The following is a 23,413-nucleotide window of genomic DNA, read 5'->3' on the forward strand; positions in this document are numbered from 1 at the left end:
GCCACCCACAAGCAGGGGGCTACTGCAGCCTTTCTAGGGAATATACCATAACCTATGTTTGTAAAGCTGCCACTTAGTTCACTCCATGCACGTTTACAAAGCGTTATTTTGTGGACATTCGTTCTATGGCAAAAGCTAGATTTCGTCCAACTGTTACAGATGTCTTTCAGTTAATGCTGTTCTCTATCCGCATCGACATTATTAATTTCTGCTCACTACTCCATTCCTACTCTCCCCGTTGGGCGAAAAACAATCTTAACAATGGAGTCGCTCAGTATTAGTACATTCAACTGAAACATGCGCTCAGGTGTCACATTAAGGATGGGAATCTATACCGGAGTACACCCCATTAGAATACCGACTGTTACTAAACCCAATCCCTGACAAAGCAATCTCCCTCACATACAAGAAACAAATGAATAATTCTCCTGACCCCCTCGGGACGCTCCGGGCGACTTGGGAATTGGACATAGGTATGTTGGAGGATGACGACTGGCAGGAGGCGATACAGAGCCCCAGAGAAATTGCTATACGGGCCAGATTCCGACTTATCCAGTTACGAATTCTACACAGAGCATACTATCCCCACACTCTTCAGCATAAGATTGGGCGGGAAGACTCGGATCAATGTGCTAGGGTTTGCGGATTACCCGGCACGTTCTTTCACATTCTCTGGGAATGTCCAATAATACAACAATATTGGACAAAGGTGGCTGGAGTGATGTCGGAGGTGTTGGGGATCCACATACAACCAGAGGCATGCTGGCGTCTATTGGGCATTACTGGGGAGGACAGATGGCCCGCACATACAAAAATCTGGCTAATGCTAGCTGCTGGGGTCGCTAAACGTAACATTGCATGGCTGTGGGGTACACGTGGGCCTCCCAAGTTGTCGGACTGAAAAGCGGACATGCACTGGTGTCACCTGGCAGAGAGGGTGGTGTATGAGAGCAGAGGCTGGCCTAAGAAGTGGGAAAAGATATGGTGCCCCTGGGAGAAATACAGAGCTTAGAAGGGGATGGGACCAGAGGGATGTGGACATGCGAGCTGTTAGAAATGGGATTTTTGATCGGCTAGGGCATGTGCCAAAGTCGGGCAAAAACCACCACCCTAGTCAGGATAAGGGAGTTACACTCCTAAAATAACCCTTTCTCACCTCCTTGGTAGCTTGGCACAAGCAGTCAGGCTTATCTTAGAAGCAGTGTGTAAAGCATTTGCACATAACCAAGGGTAATACAGTGTAAGCACTACAAAAAGACACCACACTAGTTTAGAAAAATATCCAATATTTTTATATACTTAAGACAAGACCAAAAACGATAAAAATCCACAATACAGTACTTAAAAATCTTCGGTTATCAAAATATGCTTGAAAAATAGTTCCTTGATGTCGATAGCTCTGTCTGGCGCTATCACAGCATCGTGAGCAAACAAATCCAAACAGTTCTGGCTGACCGCAGCGTTGCAGGCCAGCTACGGTGTCGGGAAGACCCCCAAACAGTACCTTTTAGAAATGCAGGGCTTTGGCGACCTTTAGTTGAGCTTCCGAAAGCACGGCGTCCGCAGGTGTCGGCTCCGGAGGTTGGTGCAGGAGTCGTCTGGGCCCTCGAAGTTAGTGCAGATCGATCTTCTCTCTGTTGAAGTCAGGAGCACTGGCGTCGGCAGGCGTCGGGTGCTGTGGTGCGAAGTGCAGCATGCGGTGCCCTCAGGTCGCGGTGCAAGCAGCGGCTCGGTGGCGGCGTCGGTGAGACCAGGGTCGTGGTGCAAAGTGAATGCGGTGCTCGTCACGGTGCTGGCAGGTCGCGGTGCAAGCAGCGACTTCGTTGTTGCTGAAGCGCTGTCATCAGCTGATGAACTGGAGTTGATGACGCTGGTGTCGGTAGGCCAAGGCTGCGGTGCGGGATGGGGACGGTGCATTGTGTAACTTTACGAACGGTGCCCTCAAACCACGGTGCAAGCAGTGCCGTAGATTTTGGCGTGGAGCGTCGTCGTCGGGGATATCAAGGCGTCATCGTGAAGCGAGGAGGTGCGGAGAGCGGTGCCCACAGGTCGCAGTGCGTCGTCAGTGAGACAAGGGTCGCGGTGCAGCGTTGTGGCGGTGCCCTCTGCGGTGGCTTCAGGACACGCAATTGGCAGCGGCGTCTTAGACGTCGGGTTGCTTTTCTTCTGTTGCAGCACAAAACACACAGTCCATAGTGCTGAGGGCAGAAGAGCTTGAAGTCTTTGTTGTTCCTGAGACTTCTTGAACAGGCGGCAAGCTCTACCTCAAGACCTTGGAGAAACTCACAAAAGTAGATTGCAGAAAGTTCAGTGCAGTCCTTTCACTGCCCAAGACAGAAGCAGCCACTGCAGGCCAACACAGCAAAGCACACAGCAAAGTGGTAGTTCCTACTCACAGCTTCTCCAGCTCTTCTTCTTGGCAGCCTTCTTGGTCCAAAAGAGGTCTAAAGTTCAGGGGTCTGGGCTCCAATATTTATATCCCAAAATACTTTGATCTCTTAGGCAGAGAGTGTCTGTGCCCAGCCAGAACCAGTTCTGCCTTCTCTGGTGTGACTTCCTGGAAGGAGGTGGAGACGGCATGGTCAGAGGCAGACCAGGCCCTTTGAGGTGCAAGGAAATCTCCTCCCCCTTTCCCCATTGCAGCCCAGGTCTATTCAGCCCTTTCCTGACCCACCTAGTCTATCTGGAGCCACTCCTGCTCCCCAGCCTTCTGTCATCCAAAACCCAGACAGGCAATCCACATTCCAGCAGAGGCACACGGGATGACTGAGCAAAAAAATACCTAATTTCTAAAAGTGGTATTTTCAAACACAGAAGGTAAAAATCGCCTTCACTAAAAGATGCACCTTAAGATTCTGAGTTCAGGGATACTGAACTTTTATTTTCCTACCTAATTCCCCGGGCCAGTTATGTTTATAAGATGTTATAAACAAACTCCCCATTCTGTCCTGTGGGGAACAGGTAACCTTGCAATATGGAAAAACGAAATTGGCGGTAATTCACTATCAGGACATGTCACACACACCAGGACATGTCCTACCTTTCACATACACTGCACCCTGCCCACAGGGGTACCTTGGGCCTTCCTTAGGGGTGGCTGACATGTAAGATAAGGGAAGTTTAGGGACTGGCAAGTGTGTGCACTGGCCAAGTCGACATGGCAGTTAGAAACTGCGCGCAGACTCTGCAATGGCAGGTCTGAGTTACCTTTTCAGGGCTACTCACGTGGGTGGCACAATCAGTGCTGCAGGCCCACTAGTAGCATTTAATTTACAGGCTCTGGTACACTCAGTGCACTTTACTAGGGACTAGCAAGTAAATCAAATATCCAATCATGGAAACACCAATCCATAACACCATTTACAGAGAGCATATGCACTTTAGTGCTGATTAGCAGTGGTAAAGTGCCCAGAGTCCTAAAACCAACACAAACAGGTCAGGAAAAAATAGGAGGAAGAAGCGAAAAGTCTGCGGATAACCCTGCAAAAAGGGCAATTTCCAACACAACCCCCTTCCAGCCTAAAGCCACGGTAGACCAATCCGTATTTCGATGGACTTCCCTGCTTGGGGCGATAGAACATGGAACCTGGCCCGCAACAGCAGGGTTCTCTTCCCGTTCTACGCATTCCTGAACCTAGTTGGATCCCTCTATCCATACTCTCAGAGCCCACTAAGCTGACCCATGGGGAACCCTCCTCCTCACCTGTGGACCCCATCTGCGCAGCACCTAAACTTACTTTGCTCACAGATGTGTCCCAACAGGCAGTCAGTACCCACATGGCCAACACAATGGTGTGGCCCAGTCCACCCCCGGGAGTGACTCCTGTCCCCCTCCCAGGGGCAACTCTGTCCACCAGGACAGCCAGCCACAGTGTACACTGACAATTTTCAGTGATGAGAGCCAGGCCATATGCCTTTCAGGCCACTCCAACCACTGTGGTGTCAGAGAATGGGGGGCGGTAGCCCCAGGTGCTTGGCATCCTTTCTCCACTCTCCCCCCTGCCAAGTCAGGTATGGCATCCTGACACTGGGCCACCAGCCCAGGGTCTGTACCCTGCGGCTGGACAGGAGACTGGGGTGGGCTCTCCCACACCCTCTCCTTCTCCCTGGAGCTCTGTTCCCTCCCACTTGGAGTGGTGCCCCCTTCCAGAATTGTCAGGGCACCTGTGGTAGGGGTCCCGCACAATTCGCCCACCAGTTCAGGGGTGCTATCCTGCAACTGGTACACCAGCCCAGGGCATGTACCGGGCTCGCCCACATCCGGTCCTCCTCCCCCCCCACCCCCCCAAAGGGGCTCTGTACCCTCCCACCTGGAGCGGCATCCCCAAAAAACAAACTGGTAGGGGCACTGTTAGCAGAAGCTACTTTCCCCAGGTCAGGGGGGACACCCTGAACCTGGTCCTCCAACCTAGGGTCAGTACCCTCCGGCTGACCAGAGTTCCCGGGCGAGGCTCTCCTCCCCTCACCTCTCCTTCTGGGGTCCTGCACTCTCCTCTCAGGAGAAGCACCCCCAGAACCAGAAACTGTCAGGACACTGGAACTGAACCTCCTACACAATTCTTCCACCAGTTCAGGGCCTTGACCCTGCAACTGATCCACCACCCTCTTATCTAAACCCTCAGGTTGAACCGGGGTCAGAGGCGAGGACTCCCTCCCTCTGCACCCCCTTCCAGAGTTCTGCACCCTCCCACCTGGAGTGGTACCCCTAGAAGACAACCCGGTCAGGACACTGCTTACAGTCGTCCTTCCCTCCAGGTCAGGCAGGACCTGAACCTGGCCTCTCAACCCAGGGACTAAACCCTGCGGCTAGCACCTGCCCGGTGCACCAGGAGCACGCATGGCCCCCCCTGAGGGTAACCCATGACTCAGTCTGCCTGGCGCAGATCTCCCGACCCCTGTCCATCTGACCGTGCGCGAAGATCCCCCAGGACAGAAGTGGTGTCACCATGGTCACTCCTAGGAGGCTCAGCCCTTCTGGCTGGCCCCTTACCCACTGGTTTTCCCACTGGGGAACGCATCCCCCTCTCACCCCTCAATCTGGACTTCTGCACCCTCCACTTAGGAGTGGCACCGCCAGACACCAGAACCGCTGGAGCTCTGTTTACAGACACTCCACGTTCTCCTGACTAGGAGATCCCCCTCAATGAACGGCCTACCAGTGCAGCCTAGGCTCCCCACCTGGTGTTCCCTCCTGGAACCACTCAGGCTTTGGAACCGGGTTTTAGGCACCTTGGGCCGCAGCCCATTCCCACTCCTTCTCCGCGGAGACAGGACGTGAGTCCCTACACCCTTCCCACGACACTGGGACCTATCTGGGCTACCACAAACCTTTCCCACCACCCTTGGTTGGGAAATACCTAAGCCATTTATTTCCGGATCACCCCCAGATGCTTCTGCAGACCCTCTGGAATCTACCAAAAGATGTGCTTCCAATGCAAGCTCCCTGGGGTCAGAGAACTCACACTCCACTGGGTGTTGGCATAGCTCTGGAAAACAGGAACTTAAAATATGCTCTCCAACAATTGAATCACTAGCGCCACACAGGTGTTAACCACACTACCCTTCACCAAACCATCCAATGCCTCAGAAAAGTACTCCACATCATTCTCACAAGACTGATTAGACAGTGTCTGACTGTTGCTGTCTCTTAACCCATACTCTTCTGGCGGGTCTCCATACTCACTTACCAGGGCTTCTATGGAACCCCTCTTCCTGCATCTCTCATATAGTGCCAGTAAAGTGTCCCTCCCACTACCAGGAATACGATCCCCTGTGCCGGTTCCCCAATACTCCTCAGGGACACTGTGCATAACTGGAGTTACCTCACAATCCTGAACCCCCTGGTGTATGTCAACCCCCTCCTTGAAGCAAGGCCCCAAATCTGTGTGTGCGTCTACCTCACCCTCAGTACTTGACACTACATTTTTGCTGCCACCATCTGGGCTGGGCCTAGCCCTACGGGCTTCCCAGTCCAGCTCTCTCATTTTAAACTCAGGGTCTAATATCATCTTCCTTTACTCCATGGCTATTCTTTTGTCTTCCCTCTCACTTTCCATCCTGAGTTTCTCCAACTCGAACTTCCTCGCTTTCTGACTGTCTTCCAGCTCCTCTGGGGACAGACTGCTGCTGCCTGGTTTAGAGGGAGCCCCCCTCCCAAAAGCACATCCACCCTTGGAATAGGCTCCTCTGCATCCATGCCAAGATCTCCAGACAGCTCACTAGCATGTCTGGCTGCTACTCAGGCCCTCAGTGCCTTTTGTAGCTCCTCTTTTCTGGTGAGGCCCCTGATTTGGATTTGGAGGTTTTTGCAGATCGCCTTCAATTCCTTCACACTGTAGGTTTCTAACCTCTCCTCCTCAAAGGCCACTTCCAAGGATGCAACAGATGATGCAATTCATTCAGGCATGATGAAATAGCAAGTTCAAACTGGCAAGATCAAAAAAAGGCCAAAAAGAATAAGAACCAGTATGTGGCACGTACTGGTCTGCGATATAGTATATCAAAAGATATGTGGTATAGGTCATAGGTATATTGGCACTTCAAAGAAAATCCACAAACATTTTCTGTAATTCACTTCTATGACGGTGCTGTAAGGTGTAGAGAAACCACAAACTCAACAAGGGAAAGCAAGAGCTCAACGTAATTGTTTATCAAATCCCCAGCACACGTAAATATTAAAATTTCCAACGTTTAACGTCTGTGGGTCAAATACGGTACATAAACATCAATGAGTCGTATACGAAGTCTTCTTCTTTGCTCCTTATTTCAAGAAGCTCTCAAGCAGAACATCACAGTCACAGCCAACACGTGTTTCGTCGTATAGGGAAAGTGATCCCACGACTTCCTCAAGGCTATTTTCTGTCCAAATAGATTTTTTTAATGTGGTTAAAATTCCGGACCACAAGGGGGTCTAATCCTGGACGGGGACAATGGAGTTTCACAATCTTGTTCCCAACGTAGCGTGTGTGTAGCACTAGTCTAACATATTAGTTAGTGTCCCATGTCCTCGTCCTCACTTCCAGAAACGTGGTTACGCCGAGTACAGCGGCCCGTGGTTCGAATATCTCTCAGAATAGCCTTGAGGAAGTCGTGGGATCACTTTCCCTATACGACGAAACACGTGTTGGCTGTGACTGTGATGTTCTGCTTGAGAGCTTCTTGAAATAAAGAGCAAAGAAGAAGACTTCGTATATGACTCATTGATGTTTATGTACCGTCTGCGATATATTAGTAGTGCACACCAATCACAGTAAGTCAAGTGCAAACGCAAGTCCTATCCTCACCGCTGACAACCAATGTTAGAAATGGGATTTTTGGTTGGCTAGGGCATGTGCCAAAGTCGGGCAGAAACCACCAATCTAGTCCGGATAACGGAGTTACACTCCTAAAATAACCCCTGCTCACCCCCTTGGTAGCTTGGCACGAGCAGTCACGCTTATCTTAGAGGCTGTGTGTAAAGCATTTGCACATAATCAACAGTCATAAAGTGTAAGCACTACAAAAGGACACCACACTAGTTTAGAAAAATATCCAATATTTTTATATACCTAAGACAAGACCAAAAACAACAAAAATCCACAATACAGTACTTAAAAATCTTCAGGTATCAAAATTTGCTTGAAAAATAGTTCCTTGATGTCGATAGCTTCGTCCGGGGCTATCATGGCATTGTGAGCAAACAAATCCAAACAGTTCTGGCTGACCGTGGTGTCGCGAGCCAGCTACGGTGTCGGGAAGACCCGCAAACAGTAACTTTTAGAAATGCAGTGCGTTGGCGACCTCTCGTTGAGCTTACGAAAGCACGGCGTCCGCAGGCGTCGGTTCCAGAGGTCGGTGCAGGAGTCGTCGGGGCCCTTGAGGTCACACACGTTGCAGATCGATCTCCTCTCTGTTGAAGTTAGGAGCGCTGGCGTCAGGTGTTGCGGTGCGAAGTGCAGCAGTGCGGCGTGTGGTGCCCACAGGTCGCAGTGCGAGCAGCGGCTCAGTGATGGCGTCAGCAGACATTGTCGGTGAGACCAGGGTCACGTTGCGGCGGTGTCCTCTGCGGTGCCTTCAGGACATGGAGTCGGCAGCGGCGTTGTAGACATCATCAGGTTGCTTTTCTTCTGTTGCAGCACAAAACACACAGTTTCCAGTGCTGACGGCAGAAGAGCTTGAAGTCTTTGTTGTTCCTGAGACTTCTTGAACAGGGGGCAAGCTCTACCTCAAGACCTTGGAGAAACTCACGAAAGTAGATTGCAGAAAGTTCAATCCAGTCCTTTCACTGCCCAAGACAGAAGCAGCCACTGCAGGCCAACACAGCAAAGTGGCAGTTCCTCCTCACAGCTTCTCCAGCTCTTCTTCTTGGAAGTCTTCTTGGTCCAAAAGAGTTCTAAAGTTCAGGGGTCTGGGCCCCTATATTTATATCCCAAAATACTTTGATCTTTTAGGCAGAGTGTCTGTGCTCAGCCAGAACCAGTTCTTCCTTCTCTGGTGTGACTTCCTGGCAGGAGGTGGAGACGGCATGGTCAGAGGCAGACCTGGCCGTTTGAAGTGCAAGGAAATCTCCTCCTCCTTCCCCCATTGCAGCCCAGGTCTATTCAGCCTTTTCCTGACCCACCTAGACTATCTTGAGCCACTATCTTGATCCACTCCTGCTCCCCAGCCTTCTGTCATCCAAAACCCAGACAGGCAATCCACATTCCAGCAGAGGCACACAGGATGACTGAGCAAGAAAATACCTACTTTCTAAAAGTGGTATTTTCAAACACAGAATGTAAAAATCACTTTCACTAAAAGATGCATCTGTAGATTCTGAGTTCAGGCATACTAAACTTTATTTTCCTACCTAATTCCCCGCGCCAGTTATGCTTATAAGATGTTATAAACAAACTCCCCATTCTGTCCTATGGGGAACAGGTAGCCTTGCAATAGGGAACAACGAAATTGGTGGTAATTCACTATCAGGACATGCCACACATACACCAGGGCATGTTCTGCCTTTCACATACACTGCACCCTGCCCACAGGGCCACCTTGGGCCTACTTTAGGGGTGGCTGACATGTAAGAAAAGGGAAGGTTAGGGACTGGCAAGTGTGTGCACTGGCCAAGTCGACATGGCAGTTAGAAACTGCGCGCAGACTCTGCAATGGCAGGTCTAAGTTACCTTTTCACGTGGGTGGCACAATCAGTGCTGCAGGCCCACTAGTAGAATTTAATTTACAGGCCCTGGCACACTCAATGCACTTTACTAGGGACTAACAAGTAAATCAAATATCCATTCATGGAATCACCAATCCATAACACCATTTACAGAGAGCATATGCACTTTAGCGCTGATTAGCAGTGGTAAAGTTCCCAGAGTCCTAAAACCAACACAAACAGGTTAGGAAAAAATAGGAGGAAGAAGCAAAAAGTTTGCGGATAACCCTGCACATAGGGCCATTTCCAACAGGAGCACAAACCGAATCTATGTATCCTATGTTGAACTGCTCAAGATACATGCGCTTTATTGTTTGGACACGCCTGTACTCCCTGCACAATGTGACAAGTATAACATATGATGACCCAATGTATGATGTGTATCTAACTTAATAAAAATACTTACAAAAAAACAACAAAAAAAACAATGGAGTTGCTGCCCATGCACGTCAACGACCAGAGACGCCAAAACCTTGTGACTCGAAAGTCTTTCGAAGAAAAAAAAGTTGTAGTCGCCAGAGTTCAACACTAGAAGGCAGGAGTATGCAGGGCATATCAATCTACAGCACCACATGCACCAAATAGTTGCTTTTCAGGGTAAGTAACATACTCCTTACATGTTTTGGATTTCTGCTAAACTAAGAAGATACATATAGCTTCAGTCTTGTCTTTCTGTACTACTACCATTTGCATTTCGTATTGCCTTGACAGTCCAGTAGCGATTATCTATTTGTCTTTGTGTTGTATCATTCGAAATGATGTGAAGCACGCTTTTATTTTTTCTTGGTACAGTTTAGAAGCATGATATTTAGAATTGGCTTGTCGCTACACAAATAGGCACAGAGAATCCTACTGTGACCTACAGTTCATATAATGGTTTTGTACGACCTTAGAAAATATATCTTATTAATCTTGTAAGTTCAGTACACATATAAAAATATTTTACCACAGGTATTGAGTTGTGTTTGAATACAGATGTTCTTTTCTTTTTGTGTTTGGTGGGCTTCTTTGTTCTATATCACAAGTTGTGGTTAACCAGCACTTAGATGCTTGTTTCCACTTTTTCATGACACAAAGCTGCTGGTACGCATTGTGTTTTAAGTAGGCAATGTCTAAACCTGGGATGAAGATTTTTCTATGAAAGATGTTGATTTCTTAGTTGCTCCTGAATTTTGGCTTATTCAGATTTTCTCCAGATTATCGATGTCTGCCTGAATTTCTCGGCTTAAAGTATCTGGGCAAACACATCAGACAGAAAAGCGGAATGGTTGGGACCAAGAAACAGGGCCACAGTGTTTGCTACCCAGCGAGGCTGACAATGCTGCTAGTTTTGGTGGAGGTAATTATGTGTGTAATTGCTGCTGCTAGTATGCTGGACATAGCATTGGGTCTCTTCCTAGCTAGTATTTGCTTCGAAACTCCTCATCTCAATGCGTCTTTGCCGCCAGTGGAGTCCCTCTCTTTCCTTCTGTTGCTGAATGTGGCAAGGACTTGTGTGAGAACAGACTTTGACATCCTGACACCCAGAAAGGATTGCTGAAGAATGATGTGCGAGAGAGGTATTCTATAGTTTATTTAGGTTGCTTTCAAAACATGGTGCAAAATACATAACGAAAGCGTCACTAGATGTACTTTTGTTTATTGTTTTTTATTACATTTTGAAATAATATTACACAATTTCATAGCTGCTTCCTCCTGTTACTTAAGTTTTCTACACATTTATCCCTTTATTTGCTGCAGACATTTGAAAATATTCCCTTCCGTTTTTCATATAGTTTCTATAATATTTGGCTGTGTATAGCCATGCCCTTTGATTGAAAATCAGCAATCTGGATTATTCTCATGCATTTCTTGAAATACCCTTTATAACCACTGGCCCGTGGTGCTGCCCTTGAGCCATTGTGACAAAACAAAGCATTTGCATACTCAGCAAAATATGTTTTTGGAAAGGACGTGTTTGTTTTGATTTTTATTGGTAAAGTTGTAAAGCTGCGCGCATGCCTGTGTGTGTTTTGACTATTGCAACGTCATCTGTAAAGAGTTTTAAAAGAAACTCATCAAAAAGTTGCATGTTGCCAAAACTAGCAGCCAGAATGTGCTTAAATTTTCATAAGCGCGAACAACGCACTGCACTGGCGCCTAGTGGATCAATGTCCTGTGCCCTTTTCATAAAGCCTGTTGAGACAAAGACCCAGAATACACGTAAAACTTTGCTCTATACATCCACTCTCAACAACTGCTCACCTGATTAAGTAGTAAATCTTTTAAATGATAGACCCTTGAAGGCTGATAGCTGGAGGGTCTGGGATGCAGACTCTATATTGCCCTGCTTCCTGACCGGAGGACAGTACCAGACCACTTACGGTTTTGCAAAGGCTTGTAATTTAGCTTAGTTTTAGTTTAACTTCCCCTGTTTCACCATGTGCAAAGATTTGAGGGTCTTAACATAGAAAGAGCAAAAGGGTCCTGCACGATTCTTGGGAAAATTCTCCAGCTCAAGATAGTGAGCTTCATCGGCAGGTGGAGCACTCCTTTCCAGCAGCTATCTTGTCAGTTCTCATCCAGGGGATACTCATCAATAGTCATAATCTATGAATAATCCCCGCCCATGTGCGGGATCCCGGAGCATATAGAAAATACATATATATACATATATATATACATATGTGAAAACATATAAATGCAGCCTAATAATGTTCAAAACATGGCAATGCTGTAAATTACATATTTTTGCATAGTAGTGCCCCCGTAACCCGTAAGGAAAAAAGGAAGCATCAGGCAAATTATAACACAGCACTGCTTTATTGCCATAAAGCAACATGTAATTGTAGGCATTCGCCAGTAGGCTGCAGCAGAGTATCAAGAAACCAAGAAAACTGACACCCTGCCTTTAAGGCATTAGAGTAGGGGGACCGTGCCTTTAAGGCCTGCCTGTGACCCCCTGCTCCCATGATGCACTACAGGTGGCAGTTGGGCCAGTTCTTTTTTCCGGCTCCTTCTGTGAGGATCCTGGAGCTTGAGCTCTTCAGTTTTTTGACTGAAATTTTGAATTACAGCTTTTTCAAGCTTTTTTCGACGTTTTCTGGCTTTTAAGGGCTAATTCTGCTGGTTTCCAGTGAATTTTCCAATTTTTTCCAGTCAGAATGTCTCCTTTATTTAGGAAATGCCCTTCTTGTGGCAATAAAATGGCACTGGCGGATCCACACTCGGTGTGTATTGTGTGTTTACCATCTAAACACGATCCTGACCAGTGTCCCCACTGCCAGAAGTTCTCAAAGCGCACTCTGAGGGACAGAGAGCGCATTAAACTGCATGCAAGACTGGAGAAGGAACGAAGCCGTCGTGAAGGCGAGCATTCCTCATCAAGACCACCTTCTACAGCTACGCAAGTACAGAAACGGCGACATACCAGCTCCCCGGGCTCCAAAAAGACCAGAAGTCCAAGAGGTTCGCCGTCGATGTCGAGGATGCCGGCGAAAAGGCAGAGAACTTCGGCGTCGAGGGATTCATCCCACCATCAAGAGTCTCCGCCGCGCAAAAGTAAGTCGGCGTCGAGAGGCGGCCCTTCAGGCTCGAAGGCTGCTAGTCCGGTGACATCAGGACTGTCTCCGTCGACGTTGAGGCTTCCGTCGACGTCGAGACACTCTCCGCCACCCTCGAGGGGGTCGACGTCGAGAGATGCGGCGACGTACATTCCGCCGCGAGTGGGCCGGTCGCCGTCGATGGTTACCCCCACTCGGCGACATAGAAGGTCGACGTCGAGAGGAAGATCGACGTCAAGATCACCACGTCGACGTCGAGAGAGGTCGAAGTCGCCCAGCCGACGTCGAGAGAGGTCGACGGCGAAGGCGCCCAGTCGACGTCGAGAGAGGTCGAAGTCGCCCAGTCGACGTCGAGAGAGGTCGACGTTGCTCGGTCGACGGCAGGAGAGGTCGACGTCAAAGTCGCCTAGTCGACGTCGAGAGAGGTCGACGTCGAAGACACGGCCGACGTCGAGGTCATCTAGCCGACGTCAGGTGCCAGAGAAGAGGAGATCGACGTCGAGGTTTCTGCGATCGGCGTCGAGACCAGAACGGCATACCTCACACTTGCCGATGGTGACGCAGACGTCGTCGACGTCAAGGAATTCGACGTCGAGGGCGAAAACTGGAGCGCCCGCGGAGAGGTCCCCAGGAGAACAGTCATCATCTCCGGGACTGCACATCGTGCAAATATCTCCGGAAGGATCACCCGAGGCTCCAGAGCGGTTCGGACTGTCACCGCGCTGGTTACGAGATGTGGGCGCTGGCGCATGTCGGAGTCCGGGATCGGACTACTCCCGCACGTATTCCCCACCGCGCAGGAGTAAATCGCCTCCGAGGGATCCAAGGCCAATTTCACCACGCCGGTCTCGTTCCAGGGACCGTCGCACCGCGCCAAAACGTCCAAGATCTCCGTCCAAGCGCAGATCAGGATCAAGGGCTCACCATAGCGAACGCTCCCACAAGAGGCGACGCACCAGGTCGTCCACTGGGACTTCATCCACAAGATCCTCAGTCCGGGACTACTCTCCTACTTTTTCATCCACGCCTCCATCGCGAGTGTCCCCGGTGGATGACATTGTAACTTTCTCGGATGTCCTGGGTAGAGGGGCGCAGAAGTTGAACATCGCACTGCACGTCCCTCAGGCACCCACTTCTGTGATCTTTGACACTTTACACCATCGGTCAGCTCCCAGACCTCTGCTCCCGTTGGTGCCAGGATTGTTAGAACCAGCGATGGCCACGTTCCTTACACCGGTTACAGCGGGCTCGGTTCCCTCGAGAATAGCAAAGAAGTACAAGGCTCCGACCGAGGACCCTTTATTCTTGAAGGCGGACCCGCCAGCGGATTCGGTGATCGTGGCGGCGGCCATGAAGTCTCACTCAGCCTCAGTATCTGCTTCTGTCCCCCCTGAGAAGGAAAGCAAGCTGATGGACTCCTACGGCAGGAGAATGTGCAACACCTCTGCCTCGCACATGAAGGTCGCTAGCGCTTCAGCCCTGCTGGGGAGGTATGATCGCTCCCTATGGGATTCCCTGGCCAGATTCGTGGAGAAATTGCCTAGGGAGGACAGGCAGGACTTCACGGAGATCCTCCAAGAAGGCGGACTGGTGGCCAACCAAGTAATAAGCGCAGCGGCGGATGCATCAGACCTAGCCGCGCATGGCTACTCCCATGGCATCTGCTCCCGCCGTTCGGCCTTGCTCAGATTAACGGGCCTCAAACCAGATGCGCAGAAAAAAATTCTTAATCTGCCGTTTAATGGATCATCGCTATTTGGAGCTCATGCGGACGACCAAATGAGCAAGATGAAAACGGAATTGGACACCGTAAAGGCTGTGGGACTGGAAAAGCGCAAAGAGTTCCGCAAGCGCTTTCGCCAGGGCGACAAACGTGCCTTTCACCAGCGCGTTCAAACGCCCCAATGGTCCTCTCAAAACCAACAGAGGTCCCAGTTTCAGCAAAGGGGCCGGGGCAGAGGAAGAGGAAATGCTAAACAGCAGCAGTCCTCTAACAAGCAACCTCCCAAACAGTGAAAACTTACTTCCTCCGCGCTCGTTCGCCACTCCGGTAGGAGGAAGTATCACCGTTCACCTGGCAGAGTGGAATGCAATTACAAACGACAGATGGGTGCTGAGTATTGTAGAGCGTGGCTACTTGCTGAGGTTCAAATCTCCCCCTCCGCAGGTACCCCCACGGAAACAGCCACTCCCTCCCAGCCAAAACAAGCTTTTAAAGGACGAAGTTGCCACTCTCCTCTCCAAAAACGCCATAGAGGAAGTTCCAAACAGGCAGAGAAATCAGGGAGTGTATTCCCGGTACTTTCTTGTTCAGAAAAGAGGAGCGATCGGAGACTACAGACCCATCCTCGATCTCCGCCTACTCAACAGATTTCTCAGAAGAGAAAAATTCAGGATGCCAGCACTGCACCAGATCTTCCCACATCTACACCAGGGGGACTGGATGTGTGCCATCGACTTACAGGATGCATACTTCCACATTCCTGTCTCAGCGAAACATCGGAAGTTTCTCAGATTTCACATCTTTCGCCAACATTATCAATACAAGGTCCTGCCATTCGGCCTCAAGTCCGCGCCACGAACGTTCTCAAAGTGCATGGCGGTGGTGGCTGCATTTCTCCGCAAACGGAAGATATTCGTCTACCCCTATCTAGACGACTGGCTCTTAAAAAGTTCCACTCCGGCTCGACTCCAGAGTCATCTCTCGTTCTGCCTAAACCTTCTACACTCGTTGGGCCTTCAGGTCAACTACAGGAAGTCGATCCTCAATCCAACTCAGCGGATCCACTACCTGGGCGCCTCTCTAGACTCCTCAAGCGCAAGCGTGTGTCCTTCGGAGGAGAGGTTATCCTCCATGCTGCAAAAAAGCCGCACGCTTCTCAGCACGGAATATCCCACAGCCAGACAAGTGTCATCTCTCCTGGGATCCATGGCCTCGTGCATCTACATCGTGCCCAACGCACGTCTGCACATGCGTCCTCTGCAACAAGACCTAGAGGATCAGTGGTCGCAGAGGTCCGGCCGCTGGGAAGATCACATTACCCTTCATCAAGCCGCCAAAGATTCCATCCGGTGGTGGATGAAGCGTTCCCATCTGCTTCACGGCGTCCCTTTCCATCAGGCGCCTCCGACACAGACAGTGGTCACAGACGCCTCCATGCAGGGCTGGGGGGCTCATATGGGCCGGCTTCAAGTACAAGGTCTCTGGTCCGCTACCGAACAGAGCGATCACATCAACTTCTTGGAGCTACGAGCAGTCCATCTCGCTCTCAAGTCCCTGTACCCATCCCTGCAGACCGACTATGTTCAGGTTCAGACGGACAACACCACAACTATGTTCTATCTGAACAAGCAAGGAGGGACCAGATCACGGGTCCTGTCTCTGGAGGCCCAGTCAATCTGGAAATGGCTTCTGGCGAGAAACCTGACGATCGTCGCTGTTCACCTGCCAGGGACCCTGAACGTGCAGGCGGACGGCCTCAGCAGAGACTTTGTCGAAGCGCACGACTGGGTGCTCAACGAAGACGTCGCTCAAGACATCTTCCGCTTGTGGGGCATACCAGACATCGATCTGTTCGCAGACGCGGACAACAAAAAATGCCCCATCTTGGCCTCCAGGTTCCCTCAACGGGGGTCGCAGGGGAACGCGCTTTTGATCAGCTGGTCGAGGACATTGCTTTACGCTTTTCCTCCTCTCCCTCTCATCCCGGCTGTGATTCAGAAGTTCTACAGGGCCAGAACTCGGATGATCCTAATAGCACCGGAGTGGCCCCGGCAGTGGTGGTACCCAGATCTACTCCAGCTGTCGGAGGTACCACAGAGGAGGTTGCCATGCCTGCCGAACTTGCTGACCAAGGACAAGGTGAGAGTGTTCCACCCCAATCTCCCCTCCCTCCGCTTGACGGCATGGCTCCTGAATTCATCCAGTACGGACATCTAGATCTTCCACCGGACTGTATGAGCATTCTTCGGGAGGCAAAGAGACCCTCCACGAGGAAGTCGTATGGCTTTAAATTGAAAAGATTCTGCTTCTGGTGTAGAGATAACACCCTTGATCCGATCCGGGGTCAAGAACAGGTTATTCTCCCCTACTTACTGTACTTGGCGAAGTCTGGGTTAAAGTACTCTTCCATCAGAGTACACTTAGCTGCTATTACAGCCTATAGGAAGTCTCCTACCCAGACCTCATTCTTTCAGATGCCAGTGGTAAAGGATTTCTTAGAAGGGCTTAAGAAAGTTTACCCACCTGTGAGGTCTCCTTCCCCTTCCTGGGAACTGAACATCGTTCTCTCTAAGCAGGTGATCACGTTGCCCACCTTCTTTCCTCAACCGACCACTCCCCCGGAGAGAGCCCTACACTCTCTTGACCTCCGGAGGGTTTTGAAATTCTATCTGGCTAAGACCCTTACTCTTAGAAAGTCAGACAGGCTCTTTGTGAACTATGGGCCCACGAATACCGGGCTGGCTGCATCCAAGACATCTATTTCAAGATGGATTGTCTCTTGTATAGCTTTGGCTTACCAACTATCCCACAAAGTTCTGCAGGGTAAACCTAGAGCACACTCTACTCGAGGGAAGGCTTCTACGGTAGCACTCCTTCGCAACGTTCCCATGTCTGAGATCTGTAAAGCGGCTACATGGCGCTCAGTCCATACTTTTACGCGCCATTACTGCCTAGATTCAGACGCGCAGGCCGACGCCCAGGTGGGGCAGGCTTCTCTGAGGAACCTGTTTGCATAACTGTAATGCAAAATGTGTTTTGCTGTTGGTTTTTTAACTGTTTTTTGCTCGTCCGCGAGACTTTGGGTATGGGCTTGCTACTCTATTCATAGATTATGACTATTGATGAGTATCCCCTGGATGAGAAGGATTAGTTACTTACCTGTAATCCTAGTTCTCATCCAGGGGTATACTCATCAAAGTCATAAGCGACCCACCGACCTCCCCGGACGAGCAATGTTTTCTCTTTAAATAAGTGATGTATGGAAGGCAGATCTACTCACTTGCGGAGGCACCGCCAAAAAGAACTGGCCCAACTGCCACCTGTAGTGCATCATGGGAGCAGGGGGTCACAGGCAGGCCTTAAAGGCACGGTCCCCCTACTCTAATGCCTTAAAGGCAGGGTGTCAGTTTTCTTGGTTTCTTGATACTCTGCTGCAGCCTACTGGCGAATGCCTACAATTACATGTTGCTTTATGGCAATAAAGCAGTGCTGTGTTATAATTTGCCTGATGCTTCCTTTTTTCCTTACGGGTTACGGGGGCACTACTATGCAAAAATATGTAATTTACAGCATTGCCATGTTTTGAACATTATTAGGCTGCATTTATATGTTTTCACATATGTATATATATATGTATATGCTTGCTCCACTGCACCAAAGAAAACGGATCACTCGCTGGCGGGTGCTGTTGTTGCACGGTGGTGCTCCGTGTGAAATATACAGCTCGCAGAGTCCCTTACTCCATCCGGAGAAAAAGGCAACAGCACTCGCGGTTTCAGTTTTTCAGGGCCAGTTTTATTCCTTAGCGCTTCACAGACGCGTTTCGGGGTTTCCCTTCGTCAGTGTGTTAACGATCTAAAAAGCGCGGCGCCATTTTTATATACAAATTTACATGTTTCCAAAAGGTTGCAAGCAAGGAAGGACTGACACGCCCCTACGTGTTTCTTGGGCGCCATCTTTAAATGTGCAGGACACCACGTTAAACATACATTATTACAGTCAGTGTAAATTCATCGATAAAAACAGGAGAAGTTTGACCGCGATGAAAGGGACTACTCAATGGGTAGAGTACTAACATTCGCGAAGAAATTCGATGGGCCCAGGAAGGAGATGTCAAAGAAAAAACAGACACCAACAGTGGCACCAGAAAGAATAGAAACTTCAGAGTCTGATCTGACGGAAAACGAACAGTCCGGAGATGATACAGCAGGCCCCTCTGGAGAACAACAAAAGAGAACCCCTTTTCACGAAGAGTTCAACTTGATCAGACAGTCGTGGTTAAGGGGGGGGGAAAAGCAAGCCCCCGGAGGCAGACACAGACAGACCAGAAGGGGCGGCTGGAAGAGGAAGAGGAAGGGGCAAGGGGGCCAGAGCTACTCGAAGCAAGAGAGGAGCAAGATGGTAAATGAAGCTGACGACCTTACCATCGTAAATCTAACATCAAAACAACTATCTGAGACGGAAGAATCCGTATTGAAACTAGGATTATCATTCTGCCCGCAAACCAGCTTTGAATTTACTCAAACAAGGATTGACCTTTTTAAATTTGTTAGAAAGCTGAAGTTACACAAGTTCTTTAAAATGAAACCCACAATGAAAGAAGCCAGAAAGATCAAGGGCAAAGTGAAAGAAACAGATCTACTGACAGTGGATGATCTAACAACTTTGGAGTTACTCGAAGAACTTCGACAAGAACAAAATCAGACCCAAGATCATAGTGAGGATTCACTAACACAAAGAACTAGGAACCTGGGAATTGACCAAGAGGCACCATGTAGTAACTTTAAACCAATCTCTCAATTCTTGCCTCAAATGCCACAAGATGCTATTGATGTCTTTTCAGATACGGTTATTAAGGACCTGGTACAATTACGGGAGAAGGATAAACGGAGAACATCAAGAAGGAACTTATCAAAAGCCCAGGAGGAAGCTCTCAATAATTTACAGAAGGATTCAACCATAATCTACAAACCCTCCGACAAAGGAGGAAACATTGTCTTGATGTCTAGAGAACAATACGTAGGAGAAGCCCTACGTCAACTAACGAACAAACATGATTATGAACCAACAACAAGAAAAAAATATGAAGATAGTGTAAACGAATATCATACACTGATCAAAAAATGGCAAGACAAATCTATGCTGACTATGGAGGAATTTCTTTTCCTAAGAACTTTGAACCCCACTATCCCTACCTACTATCATCTACCTAAGATACACAAGGACGCAATAAACCCTCCAGGCAGACCCATAGTGTCTTCATTGGGGAGCCTGACGGAAAACTTGTCTGTCTTTGTGGACCATTTTTTATTTCAAGCTGTAACACAACTATCCTCATATATTAGAGACACGAAGGACTTTATTTCCCGCATTGATGGACTACAATGGGAGTCTTCTTTTGTTTTCATAGTTTTGGACATCACAAGTTTGTACACTTGTATAAATCATGAACATGGATTAAGGGCTGTGGAATACTTTTTGAATAAGAGGCCACTAAAAATGATGGAACATAACAAAATGTTGATTGAATGCCTAAGATTTTGTTTATTGAACAACATATTCTTATTCCAGGGGGACCTCTATAGACAGGTCTCGGGGACCGCGATGGGCACCTGCTTCGCCCCCAGTTACGCAAATTTATTTGTGGGCTGGTGGGAGGAGCAGGTGGCCTGGTCACCCCAAAATGCTGCATGGACCAGTAACATCATAACCTGGCACAGATATATAGACGACCTCTTCCTTGTTTGGAGGGGGTCGGTAGATAGTGCCAAAGAATACATCATTCATCTGAACCAGAATAATCTCAATTTGCACTTCACAGGCGAGATAAGTTCAGTGGCAGTGAACTATCTTGATCTGGAAGTAAAAATACAAGACGAGAGAATAACAACTGCCCTGTATCGAAAGCCGACAGCAGGCAATAGCACATTGCATGCCACGAGCAGTCATCCAGTAAAATTGAAAAACAGCATCCCATATGGGGAATTCTTACGTTTGAAACGTAACTGCTCAAGGGAATGCGACTTTCAGGCAACAGCTAAGGAAAGTCTTAAGAGATTCACTTCTAGAGGTTATGATTTAACACTATTAGAGAATACATTGAAGAGAGTAAGCAAGATACCCAGGGAAAAACTAATAAGGGATAAAGAGAATGGAAGAAAGAAAGAGGAGGGGAAATTCCGCCTTATTACCACTTACTCCGAAGATGTTGACTCCATAAGAAACATCTTTCGAAAGAATTGGCATGTCCTGAAGACAGACACCATCATTGGTAAAGATATCCGACCGATGCCACTGATGACCTTTAAAAAAGCCAGGTCACTCAAAGACAAATTAGTCCACAGCCATCTGGATAATCCCACAATAAGACAAGGTACACTAAGTGAATTGAAGGGTTTTTACCCCTGCGGTAAATGCAAGGCTTGTGCATTTAGCAGACTGGTATTAAACTATGAAATCAGGGGAATGAGAACCCGTAAAACTATCAATAAGTTCATAACATGCCACACCACTCATGTGGTGTATTGTTTGATATGTCCCTGTAAACTGCAATACATCGGTAGCACCATACACAATGTAAAAATAAGAATTTTAGAGCACATGCGTGCAATTACAAACAGAGATATGAGCTACCCAGTGGCAAGACACTTTGCCATAAAACACAACAGTGACAGGAACCTACTCCAATTCTTCGGGTTAGACCATGTACCACCCCACATTAGAGGAGGGGATAGAGTGCTTAGGTTGAGAAGATTAGAGTCGAGGTATATCATTGATCTGCAAACAAAAAATCCTAATGGCATGAATAGTGGAGAGGAGCTTATAGTGCATTTGGGAAATTAGTCAAATAAACAACCAAAGTGAACTCTAATATGAAATGTAGTACTGTAAAAACTGTAAAAATTCTTAAACAAAAATGTATAAAAATGTATATAGATGAATTTTTTCAAAAGCCGATACACGGCTATATTAACGCACATAAGGAAGGACAATGGGCAGTTTTACAAAACCGCCGATATGCCGATCCACGGCGAGATTTGTATTAATTATGGTCAGGCCAATAACATTAAGGGTGTGTATTGATGACAAATAACATTTGTTAAACAACACGAATTTTATCGATGAATTTACACTGACTGTAATAATGTATGTTTAACGTGGTGTCCTGCACATTTAAAGATGGCGCCCAAGAAACACGTAGGGGCGTGTCAGTCCTTCCTTGTTTGCAACCTTTTGGAAACATGTAAATTTGTATATAAAAATGGCGCCGCGCTTTTTAGATCGTTAACACACTGACGAAGGGAAACCCCGAAACGCGTCTGTGAAGCGCTAAGGAATAAAACTGGCCCTGAAAAACTGAAACCGTGAGTGCTGTTGCCTTTTTCTCCGGATGGAGTAAGGGACTCTGCGAGCTGTATATATATGTATTTTCTATATGCTCCGGGATCCCGCACATGGGCGGGGATTATTCATAGATTATGACTTTGATGAGTATACCCCTGGATGAGAACTAGGATTACAGGTAAGTAACTAATCCTTCCCTGCTACCAGAAGACCCACCTGGTATGAAATTGGACTTCATTTGGCGGGTAATCTCCAAGCACTGGTTACCCATCTGCTACCGCTTAAGGTTAAGGACAGCCCTGAGCAGTAACACATAATTTGTCCCCTCTGTGAACTTGCAGTCTTCGGGACAGGGAAGATGCGAAGGGCTGGGCTTTTGTGCAAGGCCTAACGTATAGCGCCACAGCAAGAACAAGCCACATTCAGTTGTCTTTGCTGCGGGACTCACCTCGAGTGGTCCAGTCCCCCATTATTTATCTGTTCGACCGCAACTGGCCGAACAGTTGAATGCTGACATAACTATCTGTGACGAAGAGCCCAAGTGGGCCACTACATCCCATGTGACTTTAGATGCACTGTGATACTCTTAGCTGGGTACATGCAAAATCACGAAATCTCTGGCTTGGTGCTGGGTTCGGTCTGAGTTCATACCTATGGCCAGCTTGCCTTTGGCAGCAGGTGACTTCTGTTGATCCTTCGGGCTGGAGTGGGCCTCCTCCTGTCTTTGGACTTGCTGCTGATGAGTTAGCTGCACCCCCACTGGGAGTGGCAGCACCGTCCGACTCTCTAGTAATCGCTGTGCCTAGCTCGTCTCAACTGTCATCGTTCTACCTCTTCAAGACCCATGTTTCGTGCAGTCCGGAACCATGATATGTTCCGGGTTGTCGTGTCCTGGCCACGGGAGGCAGTGATCATGGTGTCTTGTACTTCTGTCACTGTCCAGGATCTTTTTTCATAGGGAGTAAGAAACTTCCACCCTGGGTGACGGTCTTTTACCAGCACTTGTTCCTCAATTTGCAGCTGTCGGTGCACAGATCGCCAGGCCGGCTCTCTCATTGATTTGTCTTCTCCTTGTCTGCACTTCCTCCAGTTGTAGGGATGTCAATTGCCAGCCAGGACCAAAGTGAATGCCCTCCCGAATTGGCAGTGGAAATATTAGATGCATGGGTGTGCATTTGGTGGTGGAGTGCGGCGTGTTGCGGTAGGCCCTCAGGAACTTGTGGAGCTCCCATTCATAGTCTTGACAGTGGTCTACATGCACATCTAAGTGCTTTATTCAAGGTTCTCATAAACCACTCGACAGTGCCATTGGCTTGCGGCCACTGCAGTGTTATCGTCCTGTGGTTGATGCTTAACGCTGAGAGATATTGAGCAAACTCCGTCCCCTGAAAGGGTGGGCCATTGTCTGCTTTGATGAACAATGATATGACAAACGTTGCAAAGGTCTTTTCTAGCAGAAGTTTGACATGAGTGAATGCAGTCAACGCCACCACCACCACCACCACCACCAAGGTCAGTTTCCCATTGGGGAAACTGCCAAAGTCCATGCCGGTTCTTTCCCAAGTGTGTTTTGGTGCTTCCTCTGTGATGATGGGGGAAGGAGCCACAGGACTCCCTAGTAGC

The 23,413-nt window shown here is 48.6% G+C and overlaps 1 protein-coding gene across 3 annotated transcripts in view; it reads left to right on the forward strand.

Annotated features, from left to right (window-relative positions):
• KDM1B (lysine demethylase 1B) overlaps positions 1-23,413 on the forward strand; it is an 821,676-nt gene that overhangs the window by 363,308 nt on the left and 434,955 nt on the right. The window lies entirely within an intron of this gene.

The sequence above is a fragment of the Triturus cristatus genome, chromosome 5_2 (genome assembly GCF_964204655.1).
Source record: "Triturus cristatus chromosome 5_2, aTriCri1.1, whole genome shotgun sequence".
NCBI lineage: Eukaryota > Metazoa > Chordata > Amphibia > Caudata > Salamandridae > Triturus > Triturus cristatus.